General features: G+C 33.9%; 1 long non-coding RNA gene across 1 annotated transcript; it reads right to left on the bottom strand.

The window, feature by feature from the left end:
* Positions 1-6,378: 6,378 nt before the first annotated feature.
* On the bottom strand, positions 6,379-8,128 carry LOC116123282. Its single transcript, XR_004127013.1, has 3 exons — positions 8,010-8,128; positions 7,872-7,935; positions 6,379-6,526 (listed from the first exon to the last, which is right to left on the bottom strand). It is a non-coding gene; the product is annotated as an uncharacterized LOC116123282 (long non-coding RNA).
* Positions 8,129-9,625: the final 1,497 nt, after the last annotated feature.

Below are 9,625 nucleotides of genomic sequence, written 5' to 3'. Positions count from 1 at the left end.
TGGCAACCTAAGTATTCAGTTTCTATTACATTAAAATCTCAATTAAGTGTTATATTATGAAGGGTTATATTGAGAGGTTTACCATATATAAGAATCAATCGGAAAAATCAAGTGAATTGGGACTTTGTGTTTAATTGATTTCCAAGTAAAATCATTGCTTACAGCTGCCACCCAACAATAGCTACTTGTGAAGTACTGTACTATTATGGGAGATACATAAAAATCAAGTCTTTAATAACTTAAATCGCTACTTGTGAAGTACTGTACTATTATGGGAGATACATAAAAATCAAGTCTTTAATAACTTAAATCTTAGGCATGTTAAGGGGTTATGGTTATGGTCATGTACTAGTTGAGGACTTAAGACTGATCGACTTAATCCTCAAATATTGCCACTTCGACATAGACCTAAAGGTATAACCATCCCGTGGCCTATTACCAAGATTTCGACCTTGAATTTCGTGTTTGGGCCGAGTAGGGCCTGTGCTTAAGGAAAGTTGTCAAATTTTACTTGAATCTCATGAGATCATCAATTTTGGGCCCTTTTGGAATTCTTATTTTGTATCCAATTCCAACGCCTTTAGTATCAACAATTTTAATGGTACCATTGTAATTATAGATATAAACAAGGTTTGATAGGAAGAATATGATTAAAAGAAGAGCACCAAGGAAATAAAGGGTCTTTTCCACCACGCAAATGTCAAGTTGAGAACTCACTCACTCTTCCAATTAAATCTCAAACTTTTAGAAAAGATTTAATTAAAGAAACACATTAATAATTTAATTAATATCCGTACAAGTGATGATGTGTTCCTTTACCTTATCTATTTAATATAATTAATTAGTTATGGAAGATGACTCTTTTTTGATGGCCCATGTAGCAGCAAAATCCCACTATGATCCCTTTCTTGCCCAACAACAACATACCAATAATGTGCCCACTAAACCTTTTTTTTTTTTTTTTTTTTCCCTAAATTTTAGTATGAAATACCCGGACTTTATTATTAAAAAATAAAGAAATAATATTTCATAAATAATTTAGAATTAGAAACTTAAACTAGCTTGTGACAATCTATAATTATAAAAAACTTAAAATATAAAATGTCTAGCTGGCTAGTCCCAGGCCTTCGACAACATCGGTGGTCAACAAATGTTGTCAGGTGGTCTTAAAATGACTGACTTGCGACGATCTATAAGAATTTGGTGAAATCATTGGATTTTGACGTACCATTTAGCTGCAAGTTGCAATCGAATATCATGTTGTCTCCTAACTCGAAATGGCAGCTTGAAATCTAGTGATTTCATTGGATTCTTATAGATCAACATAAGCCGGCCATCTTAAGACTAATTATGTCCCCGGCGTGCCACGATGTTGTTTGCCAATCGCTAACACCTGTGATGTCATGAGTGGCCACTACCGTTGACCGATTTCAATTTATTAACTTTATAACAAAATTAGTAATTGACATTTTTATTTAATGTGTGACAGTGAGGGGATTTAAACTCCTTCCTTTTTTTTATAAAGACTTTTTCACTTAAATTTCATTGAAAACAAACTCAAATATAAAATTGACAGGTAAAGTGAAAAGAAAATGTTACGCTCTTTTATATTTAGAGAAGTCTAATGGAGTCTGTGAGAGGGGTTTTAAGTGATGATTTTCTTTAATTTTTAAATTCAAAGATGAGTTTGATTGAAATTACAAAAGTTAACGCCAAGGGGTTGACCTAGTGGTCAAGGAGGTGTGCTCATTTCTTTGACTTCCGAGGTTTAAACCTTGGGGCTACCTACATCAATACATAATTGTGCCTTATGTTAATAAACGAGAGAGTAAAGAAATGTAACTGAGTTTTAGGGAAAATGAAGTCGTGCCTTTACTAAAGTGTTAATGTTCTTTATATACAACACAGTAGCTCAGTTACTAATTGAGTTGAAGAGTGAGCTAACTAACTCATTCTAAACTAACTAAGCTTAGCAAGAATAAATTACATTAATATCTTTTACATCTAATACCCCCCCCCTTAAGTTGGAGGGTGGTAAAGATCTAGCACACCCAACTTGTGCAACATGTGATGATGAAGAGTAGTAAGAATATCAGCAGGCTGCTCAAATGAAGAAATATGGGCAGTAGTGATCAGACCATTCTTGAGTTGCTCCTGCACAATGTGACAATCTTTGTTAAAAAACTCTAAACCATTATCAGTCCTAATGCACTTAGGAATCAAACTATATTTTGTATGGACCATACGAAGGAAATGTTTAATGGTAGAATAAGTGTCTAACTTGAATTGCATAAGAAAAAACCAAATAACCCTAGAGTAATCATCTACTATAGTGAGAAAGTATCTAGCATTCCCATGTGTAGGTGTTTTATAAGGATCCCATACATCCATATGTAGTAAATAAAAAATCTTTTGTGTTTGAGATGTACTATTAGGGAAGGGTAACCTGGTCTGTTTAGCTAGAGGACATATAGGACACTACATAGAGTTTAAACTACTTTGTGCATTAGACCTTGACAAACTAGGATGAACAAGAGGCAAAATAAAATAAGAGGCATGTCCTAACCTTTGATGCCATAATGCAGAATCATGAGATGAAGATAATAACAACAAGGAAATATGCATTTTATTCAAATTCATCTCAAAGGGTACCTGTGATGATTCTACAATATGGCAAACAACCTTATTCAACTGTCTTAAGTCTAATACAAAAGTGGAAAGTTTCAAATTGGGATCAAAGAAATAAAGACCTTGCCTATGCTTACCAATCCCCTTCAATTTGCCATTGCCAAGATTTTCTGACTTTCATCTTGATTGACCACTGAATAGGCTTGCTTGACACTCAGTAGAGGATTCATTAATAAGATTTGGCTTCGAACCATGGAATAAGACTCATTAATCCCATAAAAAACTGCAGTAATTTCTGATGATTCAGATGCTCCAAATATGCTTTGGTCAAGGCACTATCAGGTGTAGGAAGACTAACCAGGGAATCCAGCTCATCCCATAGTGACTTCAATTTACTATAGTAGCCAGCTATAGAGTTAGTTCCTTGAGTTAGGTTAACAATTTCCCGATGTAACCCAAACACTCTAGTGCCATTCACTTTGTTGTACTGCTTTTTCAAATCTTGCCAGACTTGTGCAGCACTTGTAGAGTAAACTATACCATTAAAGATCTCTTTCAAGACTGAATTAAAGATCCATGCAAGCACCAATGAATTACATCTCTCTCATTATGGAGCCAAGCTAGAATGTACATACGATTTTGTGCAAGTACCATTAACAAATCCAAGTTTATTTTTGGCATAGAGAGAGACTGTCATGGCTCGACTCCAGATGTTGTAATTTTCAGCTCCAACGAGCTGTTCAGAAACCAATACAGAGCCTGGTGTATCTGATGGATGAACATAATAGGGTGAGTTGGAGTCAATCGACTGAATAGTTAGTTCTTCTATCAATGTTGCCATATTTGATTAACTAATTATCAAATTGATTGATCCAAAATCAAATTCAAGTCGAATCGACTAAGAATTCAGGTCGAGCAAAACTAATTCATGATTTTGAGCTAAAATTCAAGATTTCGAACTAGAAATTCAAAGGATGAAGCAAATAAATCAAGTGTTCAAGCTGATTGAACTTATCTGAATTAAAGAGGTTCACTCGAATCGACTTGTTCTCAGATTAGGGTTAGAGATTCCGATGCTCTGATACCATGTTAATAAATGAGGTAGTAAAGAAATGTAATTGAGTTTTAGGGAAAATGAAGTCATGCCTTTACTAAAGTGTTATTGTTCTTTATATACAACATAATAGCTCAGTTACTAATTAAGTTGAAGAGTGAGCTAACTAACTCATTCTAAACTAACTAAGCTTAGTAAGAATAAATTACATTAATATCCTTTACATCTAATACCTTACCCAGTTTATTGGGTTTGTAGGGTATTCAATGGATCCCAGGGATTAGTTGAGGTGTGAATAAGCTATCCCGGACACCTCGGTTACCAAAAAAAATAAAAAAATAAAAAAAATAAAAAAAATAAAAAAAATAAAAAAGTCACCATCTGAGTGAAACGATAATGGTTTGGGAATATTTTCTGTAACGCCCCACTTGAGGTACGTAGTTAAATTGGGTTGTATTGCTTGAATGTTTATTGATTTGTTCTCATTTGAGCTTGCATGTTGTTATTTTTAGTTGGTTGACCCTTAGTTGGATTGATGGGTTGGCTTGGTTAAGTGTTTGCCCTGATTTTGGCTGAGACTTGGTGAATGTTTGAATTTTAGTCTTCGCCGTGGCGACGTTGGCTTTGTAAGTTCGGTGTCGGTTCTGTAATTCTTCGCTGGGGCGACGGAAAGTTCTTCGCCGCGGCGACGGGCCAGTTGAAAAGTTTAATGAAGTTTTTAGATATTTTTTCCATAGGCGCAAAATGACCATTCTACCCCTAATTAGCAGGAAAAGTGGGGAGTGAATTGTAAGGAAATTTTCTAGAGAATAGTTTAAATGGGGTTGCATTTGCAAAGAATTAAAAGGGCAAAGGTGGAATTCCTAAGAAAGAGTAAGGGTAAAATGGGAAAGAGTAGAGAAAATATGAGATATTAAGGGTTTAGCTTTAGAGAACTCTTTCATTCAATTTTCCAAGGATTTTTGGAGGGTTCTTGACTAGAAGTTGATACAAGTTGATCCTAAGCACTTAAAGGTAAGAATCCTTACTCTAGAGGTGATTTTTATTGGTGTAAGAGTAGGATCCTTACTAAGTTTGTGTTGAAGGTTTAAGAGAAAGCATCAAGCCATTAAGAGTAGAGAGCTTAAGTGGATTCTACTTGAGTATAAGGTAAGTAAATCCACCTAAGTTGTGATTTGCATGATTGAATAATGTGTAGAGATTTATATATGATTAATGTTTGAATTTTTTATGTTTGAAATGAGTTGATGGATTTATGAATGAGTGTAATGTTGATTTATGGAGAAATTTCCACCATGAGAAAGGTGGATTGTGTTGATAAATTTTGGTAGAAGTATGGATAGAATTAGAAGAATTTGAGAGGAATATTTGAAGTGTGTTTTCTTTGCAGGATGTATGTTAATTTGAAGGAGTTGAACTCCAATTTTGGATGGTTAAGAAAGAAGTAGAACTATAAGTAGAGTAGGATTTATGTATGCACACATATTGTTTGATGAAATGCCTAAGAGAAGCATGATTAAAAGAGGAGAACCTTACTTTATGCAACATAGCATATTTGCATTTCATGAATGCATATAAGAAAGATTCTAGGCATGAGCCATCCATATGCATATGTTTATATGTGTAATCATCAAAAAAAGAAATACGAGTAATGAGAAAGAAACATTCTAAGAATAGAGATAAAGAAAAGAATAAATTCTCTTAGAATAAAGAGAAAGAAAGAATTAGCACTAGAGAATAAAATGAATAAAAAGTGCTAAAGAAGAGAAAAATTAATAGGTTGTGCGATGGGGAGCCCGTGAGTGTAGAAATTCCCCGCATGTAAACCGCCGTGAGAGAGCGGTCTCCGCCTTGAGAAAGCGGAATGAGAATGAGAAAAAGAATTTGTATAGCCGTGAGAATACATGCGGATGAGAGCTATACATGAGAGAGAGTACACTTACATGGTCAAGGGTTCCGAATCCATGCATCGACCAAGACCGATCGGCAAAGAATAAGAATAATAAAGAATAAGAATGAGAAAGAAAAGAAAAGAAAGAAAATGCATTGCATTGTATTAGTGCATATGAATCTCATCCGTACATGTTATCATGATATCTCTCATGGCTGATGAGAATAGAAAGAAAGAAAAGAATAGTAGAAGCAGAGAAAGAACAAGAGAGATTGAATAAGAGAAAGTGACACGAGTAAGGAAAGAATTGAAAAGTGATACACGGGGATAGCAGAGTAGAGGATTTACTTACTGAGCATCTTTGTGCTCATCCTGTTGTTTTTCTATGTTTTTGCAAGACATAGGTGAGGACGTGGTCGGATGGACGTTGGTAAGCGGGGAGACTTGACAACACTGTCCACTGTTTGAGAGTCTTTTTGTACAAATGATACTGTACTATGTAAATGTAACACTCCCCTCCAGCCGGGTACCCTCTAAGTATTCCATTAGGATGGAAAATTAGAGAATTCACGCTTGGAAGGTTGTGTAATTTAAAACGTAAATCCTGGTTACAAACATGTCCTATATGGAAATAAATAAATAAAAACTTCTCCTCGTATTTATATTACTTTCTTAATCAACCTATCAAGACATGACTATATATGAAAAATATGGTTTAAAGAAAACAACAACATCAATTGTTTTAATAGCGGAAGCAAATATAAAATATCTCCCATCATTTATAAGCAAAATATATTTACCATTTCATAAAACTTAGATTATAAACATTAAACTATATACATTAAATTCAAAAGCAACATCCTTTATATAACATCATAAGTTTAGCTAGAACAAAAACATGCATGCCCCAAGCCTCCTTGACCGCCACTCGCCGTTACCGCTTTAACCATTACCTGCAAAACATGGAAACTAGGGGGATGAGTGCTAATCACTCAGTAAGGGTATCGATCATTTAACCCTATGTAACATTCTTAAACTTAGGAAGCATCTTATTTACTTGTACATGAACCAAACATTTATAACATAAAAGTAATATAACATAGCATATTCAATCCATATCATAATGCATAATATAATTCACGCAATGCTTTCCTTTAATGTTCATGAATAATGCACATCAATGTCATGCATGTATAAATAAATTTTTCTTTGAAAACCTTTTACTGTTTACCGATCGGACTAAGCTGAGGCATGGATTACGGAACCTTTGGCCAATGAGCTAAGCTTAACTTATAACACAGTCCCCATGGTCATGCACGCTATGGACTGTTCATTTCTTTCGGTCTAGACATGTGCATGAGTGAGCTCAGGTTCCCCATAACATGCCAACATTTTCCATAACATTTACAAATCATTTTCCTTCACAAAAATGCATGTCTATGTACCTTGGAAGTATTTTGCTCAAACTTGGGATCAAGTCCCACTTTTTCATCATTAATATGCTTGACATGCTTTATTCTAAAAAAAAAATACACTTTCCATATATGAACATATCATTTCATCATGGCCATTTTGTGGATGCATAAGATATTCATAAAACATATCATACTTAGGCTTGTTTATACATACACAAGCTCATAATTAGGTAATACATAACATATTACACGTAACCTCCATGGTCATTCATTACATCAACTATATATGCTCATACAATCACTAAATAATCATAAAGATCACTCATTCAAACATACTTCAAAACCCTTTAAGCATCATTTCCATACTTGGAATCAATCATTCTGCACAGGTCAGATTCAAAAAGGCATAACTTGAGTTATACACCTCGGATTGCTACGGTTTTGGTCTCGTTTTAAAGCTTAGAGACAGGGCTACAACTTTTATGTTTTGGTCTCAACCCAGTTCAATCGTTAAGATGCCCAAAAATCACTTATAAAGTTACGGCTGTGACAGGGCAACCATGGTAACATGCCTATTTTAGGGCTTTTCCTTACCTATTTAGCTCCACTTACTCCCTAACCTTTCCTAACCATTCTCCCCTGTGAAAACATGTTAAATGATCACTAATAACCTCCCTTGTAATATGTTAAAAAAATCATGTCACAACTAATTCCATTGATTGTCATCAAAGTTCATTGTTTTTACAATTCACATATAAATCCATCAATTATAGCATCAAACTAAGCTCAATTGCTATTGTGTGACAAGAATTAAGGTTCCCTAATACTAACCCTAGAAACCTAATTCTTATTTCCTATTAAAGTAAAGGGAGGTGTCCCTTACCTTATGTCAAGAAACCACACTCCTTTGCAAATTTCCTCCTCCTTATCTCCAATTGACCCTTATCCTAACATAAATTATAAGGAAACTTCAATAACTTGCAATACACAATATTTATATAAGATAAGGAGTTGAACTTACCTCCTAATATCCTTAATAGAGGGAGAAATATAAGACACTTGAGAGATTTGCAACTAAGAGACTTGAAACTTTAATGGAGAAGTGAAGAAAATATGGAAGATTGTAGAAAACTTGAAGAAGAGAAATGAAAAGTGGTAGAAAACATGTTAGCCGACTCTTATCACCTAATATCTTCCCTTTTTTTTTTTTTTTTTTTTTTGCTAAAAATTATTCATTTGACATTTGTCTTTTGCATTTAATGTCCTATAACATTATTTCCCTTTTTGCCCTCAAAAATTGTCTATTAATTACTCCTTAATCCTTCATCATCTTTATCTTGTCAAGCCAACAAAATATCATTATTCTTTTACCACTTTACCCCTAAGGCATGTGCATGGTAGTTAACTTCACACATAAAAAGGAAAAGACTATTTTACCCTTGGATGCATCGGTGGGGTTTACAGTAAAGAGTGTATATATTAAGAAAAGAAAATTTTTGGGCCCAACTATTTTGATAATTATACTTGTGTTTTCATTAATATATTATATGAATATGATAGTAGAAAGAAGTCGTTACATTTTCTCTTGTAAATAAACCCCTCAATTTTTTCAAAAATTGTATAAGGGACCTATTAGTTCAGCCAAACATTAATTATGTTACCATTACCATAAAAAAAACTAAAACATAAATATATAAAGTATAAGGAAAGCTTTTAAATTCCCAATCCAACTTTTCTTCCCATAAATATTGATATGGATATAAATGATGATTATAAGATCATATCAAACAAATTTTAGGGTAACAATTAGGGGTGTTTAAAAAAATGCAAAAACTAAACCGAACTGGTAACCAAACCGAATTTTCAGTTATCCAAAAAATTGGTTCGGTTTCGGTTCAAAGAAAATAAAATATTGAATTTTTGGTTCAGTTACCGGTTTAGGAGAATATGGAAACCAGTTAACCGAAATCGGTTTTACTAACTGGTTTATTACAAAAATATTTAACTAAAAAAAAAGAAATCTGGTTTATTATAAAAATATTAAATTAAAAAAATATATAAAATATAAAATATAAAATTAAAACCGATTCAAAACCGGTTGACTGGCTTTTACTAACCGGTTAACCAGTTTTTACTTACCAGTTAATCGAAAAACAGGTTTTCCCCTTAACCGATTTGGTTCACCAAATCGGTTAACCGGTTCAGTTAACCCCTAAAAATAATGAGTGGTGTTGTGGGTTAAATCATCAAAAGCCTAATATAATAAGGTCTAATGCCATAATCCATGATACACATTACATGAGTTTACAAGAAAGCACTGAAAATGAGCTAGACTAGAGGTTTGGGTTGTCGATGGCCCAAACCTAAGAAATTTTCCTAGAGGAGAGTAAGCCAAAAATTTGTTAGTATATGTTGAGAGTCGGCTAGCATAAAGCATGTGGCATATAGGAAGATAAAGTCTTCGTTGATGGCCACTGTTGACAAGGAGGACTAATACTACAATCAAGGCCCAACTAGGGTGCAAAGCCTCAAATTAAGCTTCAAGGCTGCACATTAATCCCAAATGATTGTTTATTGGATCTCAAATAAAGAACGCGACACCGTCACATGCAAGTATACAACACTCTGAGGCCATAT

The sequence above is a fragment of the Pistacia vera genome, unplaced genomic scaffold (assembly GCF_008641045.1).
Source record: "Pistacia vera cultivar Batoury unplaced genomic scaffold, PisVer_v2 Contig141, whole genome shotgun sequence".
NCBI lineage: Eukaryota > Viridiplantae > Streptophyta > Magnoliopsida > Sapindales > Anacardiaceae > Pistacia > Pistacia vera.
Note: the sequence above shows the minus strand (reverse complement) of the source record. Positions and strands in the feature narration are given on the sequence as shown.